This window comes from Pteropus alecto, unplaced genomic scaffold, assembly GCF_000325575.1.
Source record: "Pteropus alecto unplaced genomic scaffold, ASM32557v1 scaffold65, whole genome shotgun sequence".
In the NCBI taxonomy this organism is placed as follows: domain Eukaryota; kingdom Metazoa; phylum Chordata; class Mammalia; order Chiroptera; family Pteropodidae; genus Pteropus; species Pteropus alecto.
The window spans coordinates 3668557-3693407 of NW_006439191.1; the positions used below are offsets into that span (position 1 = coordinate 3668557).

Consider the following 24851-nt stretch of genomic DNA (forward strand, 5'->3'; position numbering starts at 1 on the left):
CTTATTATATATTTTATTTATTTTTATTATGGTGACATTGGTTAACAAAATCTAGTAAGTTTCAAGCATACAATTCAATAGTAAATTGTATATATATGTTGCATTGTGTGTTCACCATCAATAGTTAGATTTATTATATGTTTTAAGCAAAAATCTTACAACGTCGTCATATTCTCCTTTTAGTTGTGTGTATTCTTTCACCTGAGGAAAAGGGACCGAGGGCCATGGACAGTAGTCTTGAGTATAGCACACACAGAGATTTTTTTTCTGTTCACTATGCAGATGCCACTTAAATATTTTCTCCTACATCTTATTGACATTAAGACAGTCTTCTAAGAAAGACTGAGTGTCACCACCAAACACTCCCCTGCATACACCCCTCACCCGTAATTCAATGGAGTTGCTGGATTAATCAGATTCAAGAACAGTAACGATATAGACAGTTCCAGAGAACTCTTAACACTTCTGCTAACTTGCTTGAAAGAAAAAGAGCCCTATCAAGAAAATCTTGGAAATAAAATCATGAAGTCAATAATATCCAAGATTCAGAACCATCTTTCCCAGAGCTATTTGGAGTGAGTATCACTTTACTTGGACAACCAGAATCAGTTCCTTACTTGACCTGACCACAGGTTCACGCAGCAGAGCATGGTTGGGCAGGAGAGGGTGGGGGAGGGTCTGCTACCCGTCTTCATTTTCTCCTCATTAAGGAGCTGATGATAGCCTTCTTGTGTTCCACTAAATAACTTGCATCTTATGAAATATTACTGTTTATACACACACACACACACACACACACACACACACGCACATATACACATACATACACACACACATATTTTTTAAAGGAGCCATGGTTAAGAAAATTTAGATACTATAATTCTTGTAAACTCTTCTCAGAAATCTACAATGTATATATGCATACCAAATGTCCCACAAAGAGGGGAAAAATCGATTTGTTTAAACAGGGGCTTTTCAGAACAAAAAAAAAATTAATTACTAAAATGCCCGTTAACTTCTCAAAGAGTACACATGAAAAGCACTGTACCATCATTTTTATTCCATTTTTTGCAGATTTTAGAATTGTCCTCAGTTGTACCATAATCACCTCAATTACCATGAAATATTTGATTATTACCTTGAGTGGAAAATGATTTTAGAAGAGCTTTGTTTTCTGAAGTTCACAGGTGTTTTCTGAGTTCTAGGTACCAATCCTTGGTGAATAATTCTTTTAATTATCAACTCAGAAAGATTTAGAGAGTCTACTATCTCTTCTCTATAAAGGTATAACTTGGTATGGTCCTACAAATTAAATGCTAATTGGTTTGCTAAAATACATTTTGTCACCTTTCTTTTTTATAAATTTTAACTCTGAGATTTCCATCCAATAGTTTGTCCTAAGTGCAACCATTTCTGTTGGTCAATTGTTACATAAAGTTACATTTCAGAGAGAAAAAAAAATGTTATGGAGCGCAAGGGAATAAAATGATTATTTGTTGATATCATATTAACCATCAGTGGTTTTGTAAGTGGACCACAAAGTAAGAATCAATATAAATCTCAAGACACTAATGTTTCTTCAAATCGTATAATGTTTATTGACAATAAAATCCTCAGAATGGATACACTTTCAATTTTTAAGTAGATTTAAGTCAGGGCTGAGAAGCAGTCTCATTTCTATTTGAACCACTTCTAAATAATTTTCTGTAAGTTACAGAAAAAATAGATATGTGTTTACTTGCCGGATGCTGACCATCAACCACTATTGGGATGGTGTGGTGGTTTTATTATCATATAATAAAGCCCATCTCAAAATTCAAATTTATTCTGTTATTCATGAACCCTTACCCCGAATACTTCTCCATTAAAATTGTGTAGCCAGACATAAACACCATAATATAGGGGTGACCTGATTAACTTAGAGTAGAATAGAATCTTATTCTCTAAAAATATAATAATATATACATAAAAGAAATAAAAGGTGTCTTCTCATACTATATGAAAATCTCTTCTGCCAGCTTTCATGCAGATGATATTGGAGGCTTCAATGTGTATAGATGAAATTGGTTATATAAAAGCTGTCACTCATAAATATGTAGGTACGATAGTATTTGTCCTAAATTCTTTTTCATTCTAAATGATGGCACTTATTGACTAAAAGTCAGGTAAATCCTACAAACACTGATTTTATCCCATCAATTCTACTTAGTGGGGGGAAATCTTTGAGTTGTCTTAATGATAAATTTAATCTATGCTTAATTTGGTAACACCATGTAAAGGCAGTGTGCCATCTTCATAGTATGTTTTATAATTTTCATGATGAGAGAAAAAAATAACCTTAGTTAACTCCTTTCATCATTATTTCTTTACATGTATTCCTCACATTTATATGTATATCCATACATGTATCACACACATGCACACATATAACAAGTCATTAAAATGGTATACAGCAGAAACCCAGAGTTCTTTTCTTTGAGCATTAAACTAAGATGATATTTCCTAAGAGCAAATGGCTTTATGAATCAAAAAGGGGAAAACTAAACATTACCAAGATATGTACCAGCTCTAATCCCTAACATGAAAAGAACAACAAAACAAAACAAAACAAAACACCTTGAAGGACTTCATCTGAGGCAGACACTACAAGTTATAAAGTGAGTGAATACATTTCAAAAATCAATGCCAATTGAAATCTAAATCCCCCTTCTCAACAATTCGAATGCACTTTAGACAGCAACAAATAAAACAGTACAAAAGAACATCGATGTGACAAAGGAACACAGGAGAAAATGAAGGTCAGTTTGTTGTGGTTGTTCTATTAAACCCAGCAGGAAGACTTCATGTAGGTTTCTCGAAGGAAACAAAAAAGATCAACTCTGAGGTAGTACCTTTTATTGAACTGAAATAAATTTAATTCATACAAGTGAGAAAATTCTCTCTAAACCATTTAAAGTCAAAGTAGTAGGAATCTAAGGAAAGCTAACCTATTTTAAAGAAAATTTATATTTATAAAACATTATCCTCAATATTAAACACACACACATACACTCTACGACACATACTCAGCTATGTGTTAAACACACAAAGATAATGCATGATGATGACCAAAATACATGAGTTTTGTTTCATAACCTTAACTAAATCCCCCTCAAAATGAAATAAATTATTTTACTACCTTTAATGTTACAAAATCATTCAATCCATACGTAGGAATGTGGAGAGATTTTTGATAGATATACTTCAGAAAACAGACAGAAATGAAGACAAAGCTGATGAATACACAAGTGACCACATCCACATGAAACAGCCACCCTGAGAGCCGAGAGAGGAGGCAGGCAGTGGAGCCCACCAATGCCCTTTAATACCGAGCACAGACACACTGTGATCAGGGGCGATGGTGCTGGCGTCGGCCTGCTAATGAGAACTGTCATAGTTACTAGCTAACGTGCATCAAGCATAAACTACGTGTCAGATTCTTCCAAGTGCATAACCTATTTTTGCTCCTTTAAGATAATAGTACACAGTAGTGTTATTCCCCTAAAATGACAATCGAGGACACTGAAGTTTATATAATCTAAACAATTGTCTGAAGAATATTCAACTAGTGGTGGCAGAGCCGGAACCCAAACTTAAGCCATGTGGCTACAGAGCTGGGTTGCTTGCCCATCACCCCGTGGTGCTTCCCAGGTTTGCTGTGTGTGTGTGGAGTTAGGGGTCCCAGCTCCTGCCAGTCCCTCAACACGAAAGAATTTCAGAGGACAGCGAATCCATGCCAGGCGTGAAGTCAGGAAACTAAATCATCAGAAAACAAGAAAGTTTTTGGAAGATAAATATCACTAAATTTAAAGCTAAAAGCAGAGGACTGTTAGAGAAAATCGAATTGGTTACTGGAATAAGATTTTAAAACGCTGATCCAGTATTGTTAAGAAGGAATGGGGAGATGCGATTAATGAAGGGAAAAGGTACGTGAAAGGCATGGGGTACACAGGGAGTAATCTGGTATCTGATTTAGAAGCATCAATAAGAGAGAGAAAGCAAATTTTTCTTTAAAACTTGAATCCGGATGGAAAAGTCAGAGCGTAACAAGCAAAGTTTATGCTGCAGGGTTGTCCTGTGAAGTGGTTTCTGAGTTAATGACAACCATGTCAGTGTTTTCTAGTTCACCAAAGAGTTTAAAGATTTGGCACATTTTACAAGCCAATGTATTCTGTGAATGAACACAAAAGACAAAAAGTGTTCACTCCAGCAAATTCATCCCTCGTGCCCGGCTCCGAGGCTGACTGACAGCTGCAGCATGTGTCTGTCGCGGACCTGGCTTCATCGTCTCTGGATGGGGGTGACTGGAGGTGGAAACAAGTTAGTGGCTCTCTCCAGGTCACAGTGTGGCTGCTCGAACGCCTACCTCCCTTCCTCAGGGGAGCAGCAGGGCAGCCTGACAGGACAGCGTGTTGTGCAGAGGCACGACATACAGCAATCCAGTCGCACCGTGAGAGGGAAGCCGGCTCCTCGCTTGTCTTGCTTTCTAAGACTGTGACAGTCAGAGAGTATTTTGTTTTCTTCACTGGAAATGTAGACAAGTGAAAGTAATAATAATAATAATAATAATAATAATAATAATAATAAAAAAACAGCATTAAATGCTGAAGTATGGTAGACTAATTAATGGTGTTTTGAGAGGAAAAATAGCAACAAGAATTTTATGTTTAGTCAAATGATTTCCTATATGAGGAAAACAAACAGACATTCTTACATATGCGGTGCCCTCAGATATTACCTCTAAATATTCATTATGAAGATATTAGTTATTAAATTAAGAGATTAATAGAATAAACAAATTAAGAATAGTATATATTTTTCCTGAAATTAAAAATATATATATAGTTATTAGATTTGAGACCCAGAAAGAATGTCCCCTCTTGTTTTTATTTTTTGCTCTTGTTTAAGAACTTCTGCCAGTAAATCAAACCAGGATATGGAATTAGCAAAAATAGATATATTTAAAAGAAGATATGATTGTTAGTTGTAGATGTTTGTTTATTTAAAAAGGCTCCAGAGAATCAACCCGAGTAGAAAACAAAACCAAAAAAAAAAAAAAAAAGGTTAAATAACTATCTGTATGCTGTAGATGAGTCCTAACCAAATGGTAAGAAATATCACCTTCTTGGGTGATATTTTTGACGCTCTATCAGCTGCTGCATAATGAAAAACATCAAAAAGCTTCTGGCTTGTTTTTATTTTTTGCTCTTGTTTAAGAACTTCTGCCAGTAAATCAAACCAGGATATGGAATTAGCAAAAATAGATATATTTAAAAGAAGATATGATTGTTAGTTGTAGATGTTTGTTTATTTAAAAAGGCTCCAGAGAATCAAAACCCCAGGAAAAAAAAAACAAAAAAAAAAAAAAAAAGGTTAAACAAATGAATGAAGTTGCTATTCACAAAATGATTAAAAAAAAATAGGCTTCCAACCAATGAGCATAAACCAGTAAGAATATCTACCAGAAAAAAAAAAAAAAAAAAAAAAAAAAAAAAGGTTAAACAAATGAATGAAGTTGCTATTCACAAAATGATTAAAAAAAAATAGGCTTCCAACCAATGAGCATAAACCAGTAAGAATATCTACCAGAAAAAAACATTCACAAGAATGTCAAGGTATAGAACTAAGGAAATAAGCTAAAATAAAGCTCTTTAGGATATTAAGGCAATTTTTGAATAAATAGAGAGCTTAGCCATGATGCTGAATGGAAACTATCTTATAAAGATATCATTGTCCCTAAAATTAATATTATTCAATTTAATGCATCATTAATCAAAATTTATCTAGAAAAATCAAATAAGTAAAGTAGTAATGATATTTTTCAGGGAGGCAATAATGGTAGACTAGTATCAACAGATGTTAAAATTAATAAAGGAGAGTTTTATAAATGTAAGAAATACCAAATCTATAAATGTATATAAACTATAAAGTAAAATGTGAAACCTATAAATATATCTTAATGGCAACATTTGCACGGAAGACACAAACCAATCGGCATTTGATATTTTTGTTAGTAAAGTAAATTAGGTAGAATGTAGAAGAGTTGATGTTTTTAACACAGGCGACCTATGAAGAGCAGGCCTCACTTAATAAGCCATGGCATTAGAATGCTTAAGCGGAGGGGTCCTTTCAGGAATATTTCTAAGGGAGCCAGTGTGCCATTCTGCACCTGTTGTTAAGAGGAGGTACAACTGCTCAAGTTCCAAATTGAATTGGCTTCAAAGATTTTGAAAAATGGCCTCTCTGTAAGTTTCTCTCTCTCGTGAATAGAAGTTTTTCTTTTTTAAGGCAAGAGTGGCAGACTATAGTGGCATTCTCTGCAGGAGGCACCTGTGAAACTTGGCAACCTTGTGTGTCTTAAGCTGCTGCTATGAATGGCTTTACAGTATGTGGGTAAAGAGGCGACCAGTCCATTCTGTTGAATGAATTCACAGAATGCTAATTTTGTTATTCCTGCATTGTGTGACTAGCTCAACATTTAAGTGTTGTTTTGGAATATAGTTCGCTTCATCTCAGCAAGTTTGAAAACATATCCTTCGGCTTTAATTTTAGCATTTTATTTTGTAAAAGGTTTGTTGTGATGTTGAGAAAATGTCAAAATGAGGTTACATCTGGTCCTAACATCTCTAGCTTTAGTACATGAAATTAATCCCTTGTTTATTTATTTATTTTTATTTTTTTAGGCGAGGCAACCCTTGGTCGACCTCACAGATTGCAAGAAACTTGTCAGTTTATAATCCCTTATTATTTTATTTTTATTTTTTTATGCCTACAGCACCTGGTCTTCCTAGGTGGTCTCCCATCCAAGTACTAACCAGGTCCGACCCTGCTTAGCTTCCGAGATCAGATGGGATCGGGTTTGTTCAGGGTGGCATGGCCATAGAATCCCTTATTTAATGTAAAATTTTATGTTTGCAATAGGATCAAAAGTTAATAATAGGTTTATATGCATAAATATAGTCCTGTGGCTGGCATATTTTTTTACAATATGGTTAAGTAAATAGGCATCCCAGATAAAAATTACCTTTTCATAGCAGATAACCCCATTTGCCGACAATAAACATATATTACTGATGAAAGTATCACATATAAAAGTAGATTTTATACCTTTGTATCTTTAGACTAATAAGTACATTTTAAAATACAAATCAATTAAGAAAATACATTTAAATTGCATCAAAAATAATAGAATACTTAGGGATCAGTTTAACCAAGGATGTAAAAGACCTGTAAAAGATTCTGAAAACTGTAAGATATTGATGAAAGAAACTGAAGATGACATAAATAAATGGAAGGATATACCTTGCTCATGGAAGATTTATCATTAAAATGTCCACACTAACCAAAGCAATCTATAGGTCGAATATAATCCCTATCAAAATACCAAAGGGATTTTTCACAAAACTGCAACAAATAATCCTAAAGTTTGTATGAAACCACAAAAGACCCTGAATAGCCACAGCAATCGGGAGAAAGAACAATGTTGGAGCATGACATTCCCTGATTTCAAACTATACTGCAAAGCTATATGCAATTTTCGTTCAGTAAGTAACTGTACTGGAATTTCATTCTCTGGTTTGTAGTCCATGGATGCAGATGGCTGACCGTATGCACTGACCAACAGCTTTTTATGTAGGGGACCTCGGGATCCCCAGGGTTATTCAGGAGACCTCAGCATCCCCACGTTTTGATATCTGTGGATGGTCCTGGAATCATTCCCTAATGAATACCAAGGGATGAATGATGTAGTTAAGATTTAGGGGAGTGCAAATTCACATGCAGATTTCTGACTTCTCAGGGGTCAGCACCCCTAAGCCCTGCACTGTTCAAGGGTAACTTGTATCATTTACTGCACAAGATGGCAAATATTCCTTGAATTCATGTGGATTAAAACAGGTTTTCCACATCACTAAAGTTGTGGTAAAGAGTACCTGGGACACTCCCATTTCTGACTTTACCCCAACCTACGTCAGAGGACTCTCCCACCCTAAGGGCTGATGCTCCAGCTCTCCAGGGCCAGTTATCCTAAATGTTGGCTCACTATCATTACTCATAGAGCGAATATGTACATTAAATACCCTTCCCAATAACCATGAGCTGGAACATAGGCTATAATTTTATAAATCAGATCATGTAACTCTCTTCCTGTCTATTTGCTCTGTGATAAAACCGCAGTCCCTCGTCTAGCCCCCTTGGTTTTCATGACCCTTGCCTATGTCTGGAGCCTCCACACCAGACCCAGTCTTCCTGGGCCAGGCATGCCCATCGCCGAGCCTTTGTGCGTGCTTGTCCTGAGGCCTGGCACATGCACCCCGCCTCCCCTGCCCTGTTCCCATGGCACTGTCTACCTGCACTTTTCGCATCTTTCACAGAGATGGTGCTATATTGATTTATATGACTCTCGATTATCATCTTTCTCTTTTGTTAGATGGTAGTCTCTAAATGGCCAGGACCATTATTATTTGGCTCAGTATTTTATCATTCAAGTTTAGCATGCTTTCTGAAACAGAGAAGATGCACATAATACCAATTTCACCTAGGAGAATAAATCTTTTGGGAAAGAGAAGTTAATCTTATTTGGGTTTTATACATTTGTTTGAGAAGGCATGTTATTGAGAGTGGTCTATGTAACAAGCACCAGGCAAAGTTCTTTTCATGCCTTGGCTTGTGTAATCCTCATGGCTTATGTACTATCATTATTCCCAGTGACAGGTGGGAAAATAGTCAAAGAGAGGTTGTGTCTTACCCAGTGTCAGAGAGCCAGTAAGAGGCAGAGCTGGTGAGAGCCCAGGGCTTGTGGCATTCAAGCTTGTGATCTCAACCGCTGTACACTCTAATTCTGGAAGTGGGAGATTCCAAGCTATTACAAATTTACTGGGAACTCTATTCACATTAACTGAGTTATATCATTTTTTTTATTTTTAGTTAACTCTCAATATGCCCATGTTTCCATGTGATTTAAGATAAACGATTAAATACTCAAAATGTTATTTTAAGCCAGTTTTTACATAATATTATCTATTTGTGCTGAAGCGTTCCTATCCACCTAGTCACTCAAATAAAAAACACACGAGTCAGCCTGGTTTTCTCTCGCTCCTTCATCCTACACAAGCCATCCAGCAGCAAGTCCTGTCAGCTTTACTTCTGAATATCTACAGTCTGTTGATCTAGATCTTTCTAGCCCTACTCTTTCTGACATCGTCCCATCTTCCTGAAGCTGGAGCTCCAGCCGTGGCATCATGAGCGGTGTAAGTCATTTGACTTCTGCCCTCCTCTCCCCTGAAGTGCATCCTCTCGCAGCAGTAGGGATGCTTCTTGCTTTTTATTTTACTCTAAGACTGTAACCCAGATCTGCTCCCTGTGTCTAACATGGTCCTGCATGAGCTGGCCCTGATTTATCACGTGCCGCTAACTCACGATGTGACCACCACACTGGTCTCTGTTGTCCCTTTTATCCCACACCGAAGCTTCTGCACTCCGCCTGGGATGCACATCCTCTGCTCAGCTTTGCCCAGGTCGTCCGTTCTAATCCTTTAGCCCTCGGTTCCAGTCGCACCTCCACAGAGCAGCTTCCCAAGGCTCCGCTCTCGCAGTGGCCCTGGAGGATTGTTCTCTATCACTACACTCCTCATCTTTCTCACTGCACTTCTGTGTTTAACATTTCCTGTTTGTTTCTTGTTTCACGTATTTATTGAGGATTAAATCCACAGTGGGACCATGTTTCTTTTTCACTATTGTATTCTTAATCCGAAAATACAACAACAACAAAAAAAGAAAGGCAGCGTAGGTGGTTTTGTTTTTTGTTTGTTTGTTTGTTTGTTTGTTTTCTGTTGGGTTTGGTTTTGATATAACCATAGGTATAGAGATTCGAGCTAATTGTACATATAGTTCATAGTAATAATTTTCTTTCTAGGCTAGGGCCTGGTCTTAGATTATATATGTATTATGGCCTTTATTCTTTACCCATACTTCCATTCTGGTGAGTATCTACTCTATTGGGCTTGATGTATGGCTTTAATTGTGGATGCCATTGTAAAATGTGAAGATGTTCAAGTATGCATATTTAATTTGCATTAATTGTGCATTTCATTTGCTACTTTTTTTATAAAACGTTTGTGAGAGCCATTCATTTTTCTATACCTATATTTTGTGACTTCTAAGTGTTGCATAGTATTTATTTCTAATTTGCATCTACCATACTTTCGATCATTATTTAGTGATTTTCACCTGAACCCTCTCTAACTCCTCACTGCCCATCGCCATACATTATTATGCAATGAACATGAAGCTCCATGCCCTGCCTCTGATTGGCGTAGTGAACTCCTCTGTGATATATGCTGAGAGAGGGGACTGCCGAACCACACATATTTTAAATAAGACACAATAGTCATTTAGTAAATACTTGCAGACTTAATTAATTTTATTTGTAATAAACTATCTTACTTTATATTTTTGATTATATGGATAAGTATAAACCCCCATATAAACAAAATATTACAGTTCTTTGAGAGTAAGTTCATAGTCTTATTGTAAACTCCTTTAGGATATAGTTATCTATGTCTGTATAACAAGTTACTCTAAAATTTAGTAATTTAAAACAATAGTATTTATTATATCATAATTCCTGTGAGTCAGGATTTGGGGAGTGTTTAGTTGGGTTTTTTTGTTTGTTTGTTTTGTTTTGTTGGTTTTTGTTTTATGATTTTTCCTTGGAGTCTCATGAAATTAAAGGGTAGCCCGCAGTCATCTGAGGTGTGCCTAAGCTGGAGTTACACTTCCAAATTGGCACACTGACATGTCCACTGAAAGGAGTCCTCAGTTCTTTGATAGGTGGACCTGCCAAAGTGCTCCCTGAGTGTCATAACACATAATGAACAAACGCAATAGGGATTCATCTTCCCTCATTAAAAGAACCCAAGGCGGTCATAGGTCTGTAGGGGGTAGGGGATGGGGAGCAGGGTTACACGGGTGTGGGGACTTGGGACTGTGCTCCACTTAGTCATTCAGTGTTCTGCCTTGTGGAGGCTTTGTATTTCTAATGAGTGGCTTCCAAGGTTCCTTGGGACATCAACATCCAGCCAGTTAAAGGGACACGAGTGTGCAGATAAGCACCAGCGGTTTGTTAAGGATATAGATGGGTAGTTATTCCTTCTACTCCTACCTTATGTCACAAACTTGTCACATTGCCATATCTGGATGCAAAACTGACAAGGAAATGTGGTCCCTGGCTGTAGAGCGAGCCTTTTTCTGGTGACACTTCCAAAAGGCCATTCTAACTCTTCGAGTCGTTGAGAAAGTGAATTAGGATTATGCATGTGGTGCTCTTAGAACACTGTCTGGAATAGATAGTAAAGTCTCAGCTTGAATGGAAGGGCCGTGGGCAGCAGTGCTCTTTACTCCGCTTTGCTCAGGGCTTCCACGATTAGCAAATTTTTTCCTCTCTCGGGGTGATAAAAATAAGGCATAGGGTTCATGAGGGCAGCTAAAAAAGGTTTGAGGCCATCGAGTTTTGTTAATTAGCTAATTACAAGAGAGAATACAGAATGTTTTGATGAAAGACTTAAACTGAGTAAAACCAATCAACAAACCAAAAAGAGAGCTAAGAGTCTGGCTAGTTTAGACCCCCAGTTGCTCAAAGGACATAGGGCAGCAAGGTTTGGAAAGACTGAAAAGACATTTTTAAGGATTATTTTTCAAGGGAAAAGTCATACACACAGTCAAACAGCTCAAAGATCTGAGTCAACTCTTTTATTTGCTCAGACAATCCTGCAAACTCAATAGATAAAGTAACACATCTAAAATCAGACAGAAATCTTTACGGCAAAAGCAGAATTGCCCTCTGTACATGCTTCCAAAATTCTCTCCTGAAAATACACTTTGCTCCTGCTCCAGTTTTCCCTTGCCTGGCAATTCCTACTTGCAAGCACAGCCACATTGAAATTTGTATTCAAAAATTCAGAAGATAAATTCAGGCCTCCAAAATAGATATGTAACTCTTAAAGGATGTTTCTCTAAAGAACAGAGTTTTGTGCACTATGTTGTTTTAAAATTAGGACTGGCTGTCTTATTCACATGCTTACCATCATTATTTACCTCTTGTTCTATCTAGATTTTAGAAGTTTAATGTGCAAATAGTGTTCTGCGTTATCCATTACAAAACATGGAATTATTATAACTCTTTGTCTATACGTGCTTTGTGACTTTTGGAAGAAAAATGCTGGAGGAATAAGAAAGACTGCTAACTAGGCAGCTAAAAGCAACCTTTCGTTTGCCAGCAGCTACAGTTTAAAAGTCTTCATCACGTCAGCGGCATCCTCATTCTCCACATTAGGCATGCCGCTCTAAACACAGATTGGCTTATTGTCCTTGGTGTTCAGAAACTGCACCTGTTCTTTTTCATGTTATTTAAAGAACATAATGCTATAATTATCGACTGCATGGGTTACAAATATCCCCAGAACTGGTAAATAGTATAGCACTACAAACTAAAATTATAGTTTAATGCTTACTTGCATGGAGATGGCCAGAAATGTCTCTCTCCGTGCACTCTTCATCTAGCAGACAATAAAATTACTGCCTTTTCATTTCAAAAAGATATTTCTTTTTTTAATTATTGGCTGTGCTGGGTAAATTTTAGAATTGGCTTATATAGAGAAAAGTGTTAGGAAGAATGGAAAGAATGAAGGAGTAGGGTTTCTTTGTTATTAACCTTCTCACACTTCTTTTCCTTATCTTGATCCTTACCTAAAGCAAAGTAAGAGAGTGGTTTTGTATAAATGAGATCGCCATATACAACTGAATCTGGTTTAGATTTATGATGACAAAAATCGAGCTATATATAAATGAAAGCCTAGTGGAAATTCATCTTCGACTGTCCTGTATACACTTGGGAGATTTACCCAATCAAATCATAACTTTCGAATGTTATTTTTATGAAATGATAAGCAGACACATTTAAAAACTTTTAAAATTATTTTGCATTTTGTACTTTATATTGTAGAATCGGTATTGTACAATAGGTCTTCTTTGACTTACTATAAGTCATGCCTGATAAGTACATGGATTGAGCAAGATTTGCCAAACACTAGCTATGTGCAAATGTTTCATCTAATATCCCTCAGCCTCGCATATGTCAGAAAACTGGTTTACGTAGTTCAGTCTTTCTCCTGATTCTCTGCTACTTCAGGCATAGACAGACATTCTAGTATTCGTCTGCTAAACTGGTAAGCCGTGGCAAATATCAAATGAGTGTTCATACTAGAAACCTATTTTATTAACAGATAATGTGTGTGGAGTGTGGCATTGTATCATATTCTCCATTTTGACAGATTTCGGAACGATTTTTTCTAAAAAATTTCATTCTGGGCCAAGTTAATATTTAAGTTCAGTGAAATCAATAGACTATGATGGCATTTACCTATTAACCATCTCTTCTCCATTTGATATAGACAAATCAATTTTTCAATTAGAGCTTCAAAAAATAGTCTGTGGCAGATAAAAATGGAATTGTCAGTTACATAACACATACTAGTTACTTCATAAATATTTGTAGAATAAACAAATGAAATTATTACAAAATAACATGGTTAAAAGCCATCTTAAAGTCTAGGAAAGCCACAAACTATTTTCTGGGAACTGACCATACAATTATCTTTTACATGCATCACCTAATCAGGTCCTTCCATGACCACATAAAGCAGTTATTTGTTTCTCCATTTTTCTAGAGGAAGAAAGTCAAAGTAATTTATAAAATTTACGTGACTGTTGAGTATGATGTATGAGATGGAAACATTTATTGACTGCTGGGTATCTGGATGTCCCCCTCACTATTTTTTAAACCTCCCTTCAGTTAGGTGGGGCCATGAGACTAGTTAGAGCCAGTGGATCTAGAGAAGCGATGTTGTGTATCACTTCTGGACCAAAAAATTTAAGTCAGTGAAGGACCTTTGAAGCTTTTCTTCCCTTCCCCTACTGATTGTAGGGTAGCCTTACGTAGGTTATGCTGCTGTGACATACAAACTTTAAATGTCGGTGATGTAACACAACAAAGATGGGTTCTTACACTACCTGAAGAAGCAGAGTTAGCAGGGACTCTGCTCGTCGTACTTACTCGGGTACCCAGATTGATGGGTGGTCTATCTCTGCACATGCTTCCATGATTGCAGAGGCGGGAAATATGGCACAAAATTGTGTGCTCATTTTTAGGTCTTCCTTCTAGAAGAGACATCCATCACTTTTATTTTTATTTCATGGGTAAGGAAATCCACTTGGCCACTGTGATGGACAGCTTTATGTGTCAGTTTGGCTCTGTTATAATACCTAGTTATTCAAGCAAACAATTCTGAGCAAAACAAAAAAATTGTATATATATTTTTTAAAATCTGTGTATTCAGAGGTATAAAAAGAAAAGGTGATAAGCAGGTCAGAATGGCTGAGCGGTCTAAGAAAGGATGATAGGATGAAAATAAAATGCATGTTAGTGGCATTGACATTATATAACTTAAAAAAAGACTGATCTTTATTTTACAAAATGTTTTCAGTAGCTCAATATTTTACATTTTATATGAATGAACAAAAATATTTTAAACTACTTTAATATTTCCAATAAAATTATTGACCACATGTACATTTTCATTAGGTATTCTTAGGCAAGTAAATGTAGAATGAATTAATGGTATTTCAGTTTCAAGAACAAAATTTAGAATAGCTATTTAAATATATTATTACCTCTTTAGTTGAGAAACTAAAATACATTCATATGAAAATGTATCAGTTTAAATTAGTTTATTAGGAAAACGCTCCTAACACTGGAATTTACTGATTTATGCACATTTATCCCATATTATATATAATGCCAAGATTCACGTTTTTGTGATTTATACTTTTAAGAGATGAATGAGTGCTGATTCTGATTCAGTTCAGCACTTCACTTTTATAAGACCCACACTGCCCTCTTAGTGATTACTTTGGTAATGATTTATTAAATGTTTTCTTCACTGTCCTGTAAATCCGATGAAGGTAGAAAATGTGTCCATGTTGGAGTGAGCACCCCCTTTTCTCAGGTAATGTACATTCTAGAAAACCGCAAGGAAAAAAAAAAAAACAGGCAATAAACAATCATAAGCTAATTTCAGATAAGACTAAAATCTCTGAAGGCAATAACCAGGTGGGTGTGATAATGATTGGAGAGGAGGTGCCATTTTACATAGAAGTGTCTCTCTGAGGAGATAAGATTTGAGCAAAGACAGGAAGGATGACTAAGAGTTAGACCATGCAGATCTGGGAAAAAGAAATAGCAAAAGCAAAGACACAGAGCCTCATCTGTAAGCTGGGAATTAACAGATGCAATAGTGAGGTACCATGTCTTCAGTGGAAAGTAAAGATAAGTAAATAATCAATTCTAATACCAGCTGATAAGCCCAAGGGATATGCCTCTGAGATATCCAGACGAGCACAGAGAAAAGGCTGTCAGAGCGGACTGTGGTGGCAGTGGGGACGTGCACTGGGCGTATCTAATAAAGCAGCGAGCCCTCTAAATTCAAGGCGAACACATGGAAAGTATAGAAATACAATGAAATGAAATAATTCACTAAAAAAAAAAAAATCAGCGTTTCCGTGGAATGAATCACTAAATGTAGGATATTTTCAAATTCTTTGGCTGGAAGAATTGTTATCAGCATAAATTCTGGCAAAGGTCTATTTTTTCAGTCCAATTTTGTCTGATGCTCTGCACATAAAATTATCTATTGATGTAAACTTAAAAATTCCCCAGTCAAATCAATTCCATTTACATTAGACAGAATATATGATAAGCTGTTGTGAAGAGAAAGTCTCCACTGAAAGTATCTTTTCCTCTATTTAAATAGCTGCAGAGGACTTTTAGGGCTGATATGGTGGTTTTACAGTATTAGGGAGCCAGGTTCCTTCTGGCTGTTGCTCTGCCATCTTCCACACATGACTTTAATGTTAGGGTACAAGATGGTGCTATATTTCAGCTATCACCATAGTGACTCCATTGCAGCAGCTGTGAGGGAGAGAAGCTAGAAGAAAGCATATTTCCTTCCTTTGAAGGCATGCCCCAGAAGTTGAGTATATCATCCCAATTACAACCCAGAGACCAGAACTTATTCTTGATTCACTTCAGCTGCAAGAAAGATTAGCAACTGTAGCCTTTGCCGGCCATGTACTCAGCTAAAAGTTTATTACTATGCAAAGACAGGAAGAATGAATATTACGAAACAAATCGTAGTCTCTACCATACCGGTAATTCCATCATGATTTTAATTTTCAAGTGTTAGACTCATTTCTGGAAATGTAGCAAATTCCTTAAGATATAATCAAATGAACTGTGGAGAAAATCAATTATGTATTCTGAGGAGCTATCTCATTCTCACTGCTCATGCCTTCATCATTATCAACGAAGGCCTTATGTTAAGAATTGTTGAAAAGAAATGCACAATGTATTTTTTAAGAAGAACAAAGATATTTGCATATCTATATAACTTTCTACTATATTATACAGGCATAAATCTGTAATATATAAATGGATATTCACATTTACCTCTTTAGAATGCACTTGATAGTGAAACTTTATTCTGCTGTATTTTTTAATGCTTTGGAACAGTGTGACCTTTATTCAGTTGAGAGGGCCCTCGTTAGGCGTTTGAATACTTATGTTCAAGACCTTGTTCTGCTACTAATTACCTGTGCGACCTTGGGAAATTATCCTTACCAACTGAGTTTCAATTTCCTCATGTGCCAAGTGAAGGGGTTGGACAAGGTGTTCTCCAAGGTCCTATCCTGCTCTAATTTCGAGGATTCTCTGACTCATGGTACATTGTGAATGCTGATCTAATTAATTTTCTTAGTCACCTTCACAACACTCAATGGAATAGATTTTCTCATGATGTTCAAAAGGTGGTCTCATGTATCTAAAGATTTCAATTAAATATAAACTGCAATTTCGGCTTTCCTGAAAGGCACAGACTTGATTTTATGCTAGTGTACGCTAATTGCATGGGACAACTACTCTCTCCTGTCCTTTTTTTTTTCTTACATCTCTGCCTCCTCTGATAAGCTACAAAATAGTGTCAAATTTAATTTTTATACTCACGGTGTTGCATGCAATGCTTTGCGTTCAAAACAGCTTCTTATATCCATAACATAAACACATGAGCTTTCTAAAATACTTTTTAAGCTGTTTTAATTGAAATACCATCGTATCATTTTCATACATCACATTATTCTCAATGTAAATAAGTCTTTATTGAGTACCTTCTATGTGTTGTACATTTTGTTGGGATCCAAGAATAAAAACATAAGATATTACCATCAGTTCTCAAAAGCTTAGGATCATTTAGGGGTTTAATAAGGGCATGCACTATATAGAGAGATACTTTAAATGACTTGATATCACAAAGGAGTAAGGGAGCTGAAGATGATTTGGAGAATCTCTACAGAGTTTGTCTATTAGTATAAGGATAGGACTTAAGCAAAGTTGGAAGCAGCTATTTAAACAAAGGAAATTATTTAAACAAAGATGTGGAAGTGAAGACATTTAGCTTAACACTTAGAAGAGAGTTGCTTAGAGATGGATAGTAAAATAACAAATTTCAGACACTTAGCGAGATCAGATTATATGGACCTGGAATACTGCCTTGGGAGCTTTTTTTATTCCTGCTAATCGGTGTGGGTGCTCATTTAGAAAAAAATATATATATATATTTTTTAAAAAATAAACCAAATGTTAGATTTGGTGGCATTATAAATAAGGCTAAGAGATACTGAAAATGAAACAATAGAATTTAGTAAATAACTGGATAGGAAAGAAGTGTCATGAACTGTGGGATTCTGCTTGCAAGTTAATATGTTAGTCTGTTACCCTTTATGGATGTTGGCAGAAGGCACACGACTCGTGGGTCAGAGACAAATGACTTCATGGCTCATGCACAGCAGAGCCAGGTAAGCATCAGACTTGCATCAGTTGCCCTGGCCTCCGGTTCACACAGGGATAGTGTCATGGCACCACATGGGTACTTCACATGTAGTAGGTTTTCCTCACAGTGGAGAAACCAGCACCAAGGGTCCGATACCTTTTGAGCAAAAAACAATCAGTAAACAAGCCAGTCCCCCCACTCCTGGGAGGTGAACAGCTACACAGTAGTCATCACCAGGTTGGAGTTGCCTTGACCTACTTAGCTGCCTATGTGACTGACTGGTGACAGAAACTGCTCAGCATCAGGAGATAGCTCAGCCTTCCAGTCTGGCACACTCAGCAAGAATGCGCCAGGAGGCTCAGGACCCATGGCGACTTTGATCCAACAGAAGGAGAACTCAAAATTGATTCCCAGGTTTCCTATACTAGACTCTTAGCCTCTGAAGAGCATGGCCTCAGCCTTAATCATCTTAAAACCTCAGAGGCTCACACAGACTAAGAACTATCTAGCTATATCTATATCTGTGTCCATGTCTAAATATTGGCCACCCTAATCCATCAGGCACTCATCTAAGTTTAACTAAGTATATTTGTTAAGACCCTATATCTAAATAAGGTCATATACTGAGGTTCCAGGTAGACAAGAATTTTTTTTTTTTTGTGGGGGGGTTCACTATTGAACCCAGTGTAACATCTCTATCTCTAGTCAGTACGTATGTAAGCAAATCGATACATAAATGAGCAAGTGAACAAATGAATGAATTCAAGATCACACAATTGGATGGACAATGGATACAATGGCAGAAAAATATTAAATATTAAAAAAAATAGGAGCATTCAATCTTAGACATGCTGATTTAACTTGATAATGGGACTTAATGTGGAGAGGGCCCACAGGCAGTTGGAGAACACGTGAATGTTGTCACTCTAGTGACTACTATTCTGTGTGACATCACTCCCCACATGACAGAGCCTTGGTCTTCCATACTGCATTCATTCTGCGAGCCTCGCTTCAAGTACCACCTCTTTTTTAGTTTTTTCCACCCACATGATTTATATTTTTATAGCTCCTCCTATACTGGCAACTTATAATTCCTCCTACACTCCTGTATATCAGCATAACCTATAATTTGCTTTTTATTTGGATTATATGTTTATTACATGTTTGTGCATTTCTAGTGTTATAGGCACTTGGGATTCACAAAGAAAATCTCCTATTTTTTCATCCCCACTTTTCCACTCTCCTCACATAATATCTAAAATGATGCTAGGTACATAATTAGAACTTAATGAGTACTTACTGACTAAACTCATATTTATGCTTATGCAAGTTTTCCATAAGTAAACTAATTTAGATTTTGTCTGCGTTTTAACATTCCAAAATAGAAGAACAAGGTAATAAAATTTTTGGCATTTATATAGAGAAATATTATTTTATCTTATAAATAAATATATATACAGGCACATTTCAATAGCATTTTCTGTGCAAATTGCTTTTAAGCAGCACTATTCATCCAGCTTTGATTTTTTAACATTTTATTTTATCTGTAATACTAATGTGCCATGTTCATTGTCATCATATCCTCAAATAATGAAACCCATTTCGTTGTGTTTTTGGAGATTTCAGTAGTAGCAGTCTGTCATTAATGAGGCAAACTACAGCTCCCGCCCAGCACATGTGTGTAAGATTCAGTAGGAGGATGGCTCGCAAGACTTTTTCAGCTTTGCAAATTGGTCTGATTTATTCATCATTCCATATTTAATATCATTTCATGGCATTTTCACCCTGGTAGACAACATGCCATGCTATACTAAATGTTTCTTATTTTCATTTTCCCTAGTTTAATTTCAATTCCATATCAAATTTATATTTTAATGTTATTTTTCTTGGGAGGGGGCGGGGACCTAGATATGTATTATCTGTGAGTACTGCATGTACTTAATTCAGATGTTATTTTTAAAAGCATACAACCAGTTTTAGGTAAATTCTGCACTTAACTCAAGATTTGTAAAATTCTAAATGCTTGCCATTATAGGATGCATTAATTGTAATGACAATGTCTGTGCGTCCTACTCAAAGAAGCTGCTAAGTGCTTTTTTCAATATATGTTGCATTTTGTATTACACATACCCCATACAACAAATTATTTTCTAGTCCTTTTTCATAAAATAGTAAAATTGTACTACTGAATACCTCATCGTCCATTGACTACAATGGAATATGCTGCAGCAGAGGAAAGATGATGTTGAAGAGGGCTATGGAGGATCAGGGCTTTCCAGATGTCTATATTGTTAGAATTTAGAATCACTAGCGTCTTATCACTAACCTTTGGATTTCAAGAAATATATACCTTTCATAAAAGCCAGAGAAGGCAGTTAACCTCCTCTCCCTCAAAAGAAAAAATAAATTAAAAAATAAAAATCACCCTCATCTAGAGATTTGAAGGAAAACGATAAGGAAATAGAGCAATGAAATATTTACTTGCTAGATTTGCTGGGGTCACAAATTCACACGTGAATTTATTGCCAAATGATAAGGCAAACAAATAGCTGCTCTCTGAGCATCAGTAGACACTGAGTGTGGTGGCACTGGTCCCAAGCACACCAACACTGTGGGGTGGCCGGCAGGGCCCCCCAGCTGAATGTTTCACAATCCGCATGACCGTTATCCATCGTGAATGCTGCTGAGTCCAAATTCTGGGGCGTCTTTCTGGAAGGGTTTATAACAGAAAAAGATATATTTAAGGCATTGATCAAAATATCCTACAATTAAGTCTCGCCATTGCTACTTTCCTTGTCCCTCACATAATTTTGCCCAGTAACATGCCTTAACAAAACACAAGAAAGTTACCTGAAATAGACGTCGGCATTCAGTCTAAGTGAACTTTGTGGTTAATAAATGGTTTTAAAAAAATGATAGAGGGAAGACAAAAGAATAAAAAAAAAAGTTTAATATCTTAAAAAGTTAGAAACCCTCAAGAAGTACTCATATGTAAAAGACATAAACTGTTATGTTAATTTGATAATGGTAGCGTGAAAAATAATCTAATTGAATTTTTTCTTGTGTGTTTAGTTACAAACCAGAAAATCAGAGATGTATAAATAGCAATTATTCTCTTTTTTCGTCTCTCAAATTCTATTTTGACAGATTCTAAAAGTTCAGATTTAACTCTTAATATTAATGTAGAAACATAGCTTTTCTCACTAGAAAAGCAATCCAGAAAAGGCATGGGATAAATGTTGGAAGAAGCTTTGAATTTATGACTATGCCAGTCGGGGGAAAATAACAACAACAACATCAAAACAGCACAGCTCAATATGTGTTTCCTGAATAAACAAACATATGCACGGATAATTTAGGTTTTCTCTATTTCTCTATTAGTTTTTTTTTTTTTTTTCTTTCCATTTCCTCTTCCTCAGTACTGTTACACATTCTTATCCCTTTCCTGTATGGATGTGTCTTTCAGAATTGACTGAAGTTTTAACTACCTGAAGGAAATACCATCACCTTTTATTGTGCCTTTAGAAAGAAGCTAGTTTTATGGAAATGCAGTATTAAGAAGTACCTACGAGTATCATATTACTTGTTCAAATCCCAGCCCATCCATTTCCGTGTTCATGTTCAAAATTACTTCACCCCTCACTGCAATTCATGTTCTTCATCTTTAAAATGAAGAAGATATTAGTACATATCTCAGGTTCGTGTTGAGTCTTAAATGGATCAATAAACTTAAGGTGTTTAGAAACGTACCTGGAACATAAGAGGCAGTCAATATTAGCCGCTATGGTAAAATCAAGTCCTTATAAAAATATTTTCCTATTTCAAAATTAAAATCTAAACACCAGTTAATGAATAGCCTTGCTTATACACAAAGTAATTATTTTAAGACTAAACTTAGAGGGAAACTTGGCATTAGTTGGTTAAGCTGGGAATATAACCAAATATTTTTTATTGTAATAGGCAGTCTTGGCACTCTGTTTTTATAATTAATTTATTTGAATTACAGTCTATTTTTTTTCTTGTTTTCTTCTGGATGCAAAGCAATATACTTTATGATGAAAGAATGACAAGCAGCAGAGCAGTGTATTTTGGGCGGGGGTTCCTCCTGTAATTGTACTCATCTATCTGCTTCTAAGTTAGCGCTAGTAGAAAGGGCTTTGCTCAAATCCCTAATCTGCCACTCGCTCATTACTATGTGGCCTTTGGAAAGCTACTCAGCCTCCCTGAATCTCCCTAATCTGCTCTGTAAAAGATAGTATTAAAAATATTTAACTCAGATTAGTTGAGAATTAAACGACCTTGTTAGGTAGAGTGCCTGAAATAGCTGCATGATACATGTCTCATATGTCTCTCTCCTCTCTTAGAGCCTTTGCGGAGAGCCGTGTCTACTGAAAACCCATTTCTTAACCTAATTCTGGTTGTATTTTTTACCACATAACATTTTTTACTTGCATAAGAGGAAACAGAAGTCCAGGGTTAGACAGAATGACCTGGTATTTGACTTAATTGCACTGTGCAGGCTATTTTTTTATGAACATATTTTATAAATTCTGAGCTTGGATTGAAATCAGAGTTTTTATACTACGTGAGTCATGTCTGTGTGTATTCATGATTTGAAGGCAGACTATTAATTTAAATATAAAAATTAGTAAATACTTGAAAGTTACCGATTTCTTCATACCGTCGGCCTCAAAACGCTATGCATGGGTATCTGTTCATACTTTTGACATCAGCTTCTCATCTGCAGGTAAATTTTAAAAATAGAGGAGCGAGTTAAATGGCACCATAAAGAATCATCAGCCAAATCCAGAGAGTGGGGTATTTTATGAAACACATCTCATTTCCTCAAAAAAGTCATCAGCATAGGGAGCAACAAAGGAAAGACTGAAAAAGACTTAAGAGACACAACTACCTAAGGAGATGAGGAGAATAGAATCTCTTTGGATCCTGATTTTTAAAAATTAAAAAAATTATTTTTAGACTTTCAGGGAAACTGGAATATGGCCTAAGTATTAGACACTATTAATAAATTATGGTTAATGTTGTTATATGATAATGGCAATTGTGATTATGTAAGTTAATGTCCAACATTTTAATTTTTGAAATGACTATAGAATTGTACTCAGAATAGTCAAGAGTTGAGGCTGAGTAAGGAAAACCTGGGACTTCCGGTGAATCTCTACTGTTTGTGTGTATCTGAAAATTTTATACACAAACATTAAAAATGAATAAAATTTGAATGTAGGCTCTCTAAAAGTAGCTATTGTGTCTTTTAAGGTTTTAAATAATTATTTATAGGGTAGGAACTTAGTAAATATTTATTAAATTGCACGTATTGCTATATGCACATTTTAGTTTATACCAATACAAGATTTTTGTAGAAATCTGTGTTTAAAGACTGATACTATAGCTATAAAATCTTTAACAAGATGTGTGTTCTTAATTTACCTCAAATAACAATGAAACAGCCCTAACATGGAACAATTGAATTACAAAAGGATTTCAACGTTTTAGTTGCATATTCTGTAAGGTCATTATGATGAGAAGGCCAAGTATAGTTTGCATAGAATAGGAGTTTAAATGACCAACGTCATTATGATTGCTCCCTTTCCACCAAGTATAACTTGACTTAAAGAAGTAACTTTTTTAAGTTGGAGAATAACCATGAGGATTATGGTGTCCCTATACCCAAAGCACTGTATTTTACAGTCATGTAGAAAAACAGGAATCTATCTTTGTGTATAGAAATTTCAAGAAACACAAGGCGCTCAAATTCAATAAACTTGGTAGAATCAAAAATATTTCATATGCAAATAGTCATGTACTTTAATAGCTTCAATTCATTCAATTTCTCTTCAGGTAACTATTCCATAAATAAAAACATGTTTACTTCACTCAGTTCTTGAATCAGATAATCTATTTAGAAAGGTAATGGAAATGTGTTCATTTGAAATTGTGTCAAGTCCCTTCAGAATATTATGTTTATACCAACCGCTGACATTGCAAGAACACTTGACGAGACTTACCCTAGGGTAGATATCTAGTTATATGGTAGTCATGCTACCTTGAATTTAATTTGTCAAACAAATTACAGAAAGGACAGCAGGTGTTTTTGCCTAACCCCATTGGTTATGATTAGAGATATTACAAAACTATGAAAATTAATGTTGACATACCACTTTGAGAGCTAATTTTCTTGTGTGTGTGTGTGACATGCCATAGCCTATCTGAAATGGGCATATCCCCACTTGCCAGAAGAACATATTATTTGCGGGAGACTTTGCTTCTAAAAGCAGATGTTGTCTACTTCAATCAATTTTCAGCTATTAACAGCAGCTTTTAACTACATTTGTGAAAGGTGGATACTTTCAATTAGTATTTTTCGGGCACAACATGACATTGATTCTGAGGAGAAATTTAAGGCTGCCAGAATCTATTATAACTTAGCATCATGTAGATAAAAATCATCAACTATAATAAATAATGTATGCTGCTTTAGGGAACAACTTCATTTTTCCCCTGGTTTTACACTGTATAGGAAGTAGTGAATGGTGATCACCCTAAGTGGTATGGAATGGAAAAAGGAAAAAAAAAAAAAAAAAAACAGAGTGAATGGAATGGCAAAGTTAAGATGCCTCAATGTCTGGCAGCTTTTTAAGATAAGACATTGCTTTTCTTCTCAGAGGATTCCCCAGAGAAACATATACATTGACTTCGGATCTCATTTCCCCGTCGATGCGTAAAAAAGCCAAGTAGAAAGCTGCCCAGAACATGTTCGGAAAACCAATTTCACCCACCGCGTTTGATGTGTAATCAGAGACACGAAACAAGCCATTTTTTATCGGTTCTTTTTCTTTCAAAATATTCTCAAATAGT

The 24851-nt window shown here is 35.9% G+C and overlaps 1 protein-coding gene and 1 non-coding gene across 3 annotated transcripts in view; one reads left to right on the top strand and one right to left on the bottom strand.

Annotated features, from left to right (window-relative positions):
• BRINP3 (BMP/retinoic acid inducible neural specific 3) overlaps positions 1 to 24851 on the top strand; it is a 245387-nt gene that overhangs the window by 208234 nt on the left and 12302 nt on the right. The window lies entirely within an intron of this gene.
• LOC112483263 lies at positions 6806 to 6924 on the bottom strand. Its single transcript, XR_003047577.1, has one exon. It is a non-coding gene; the product is annotated as a 5S ribosomal RNA (ribosomal RNA).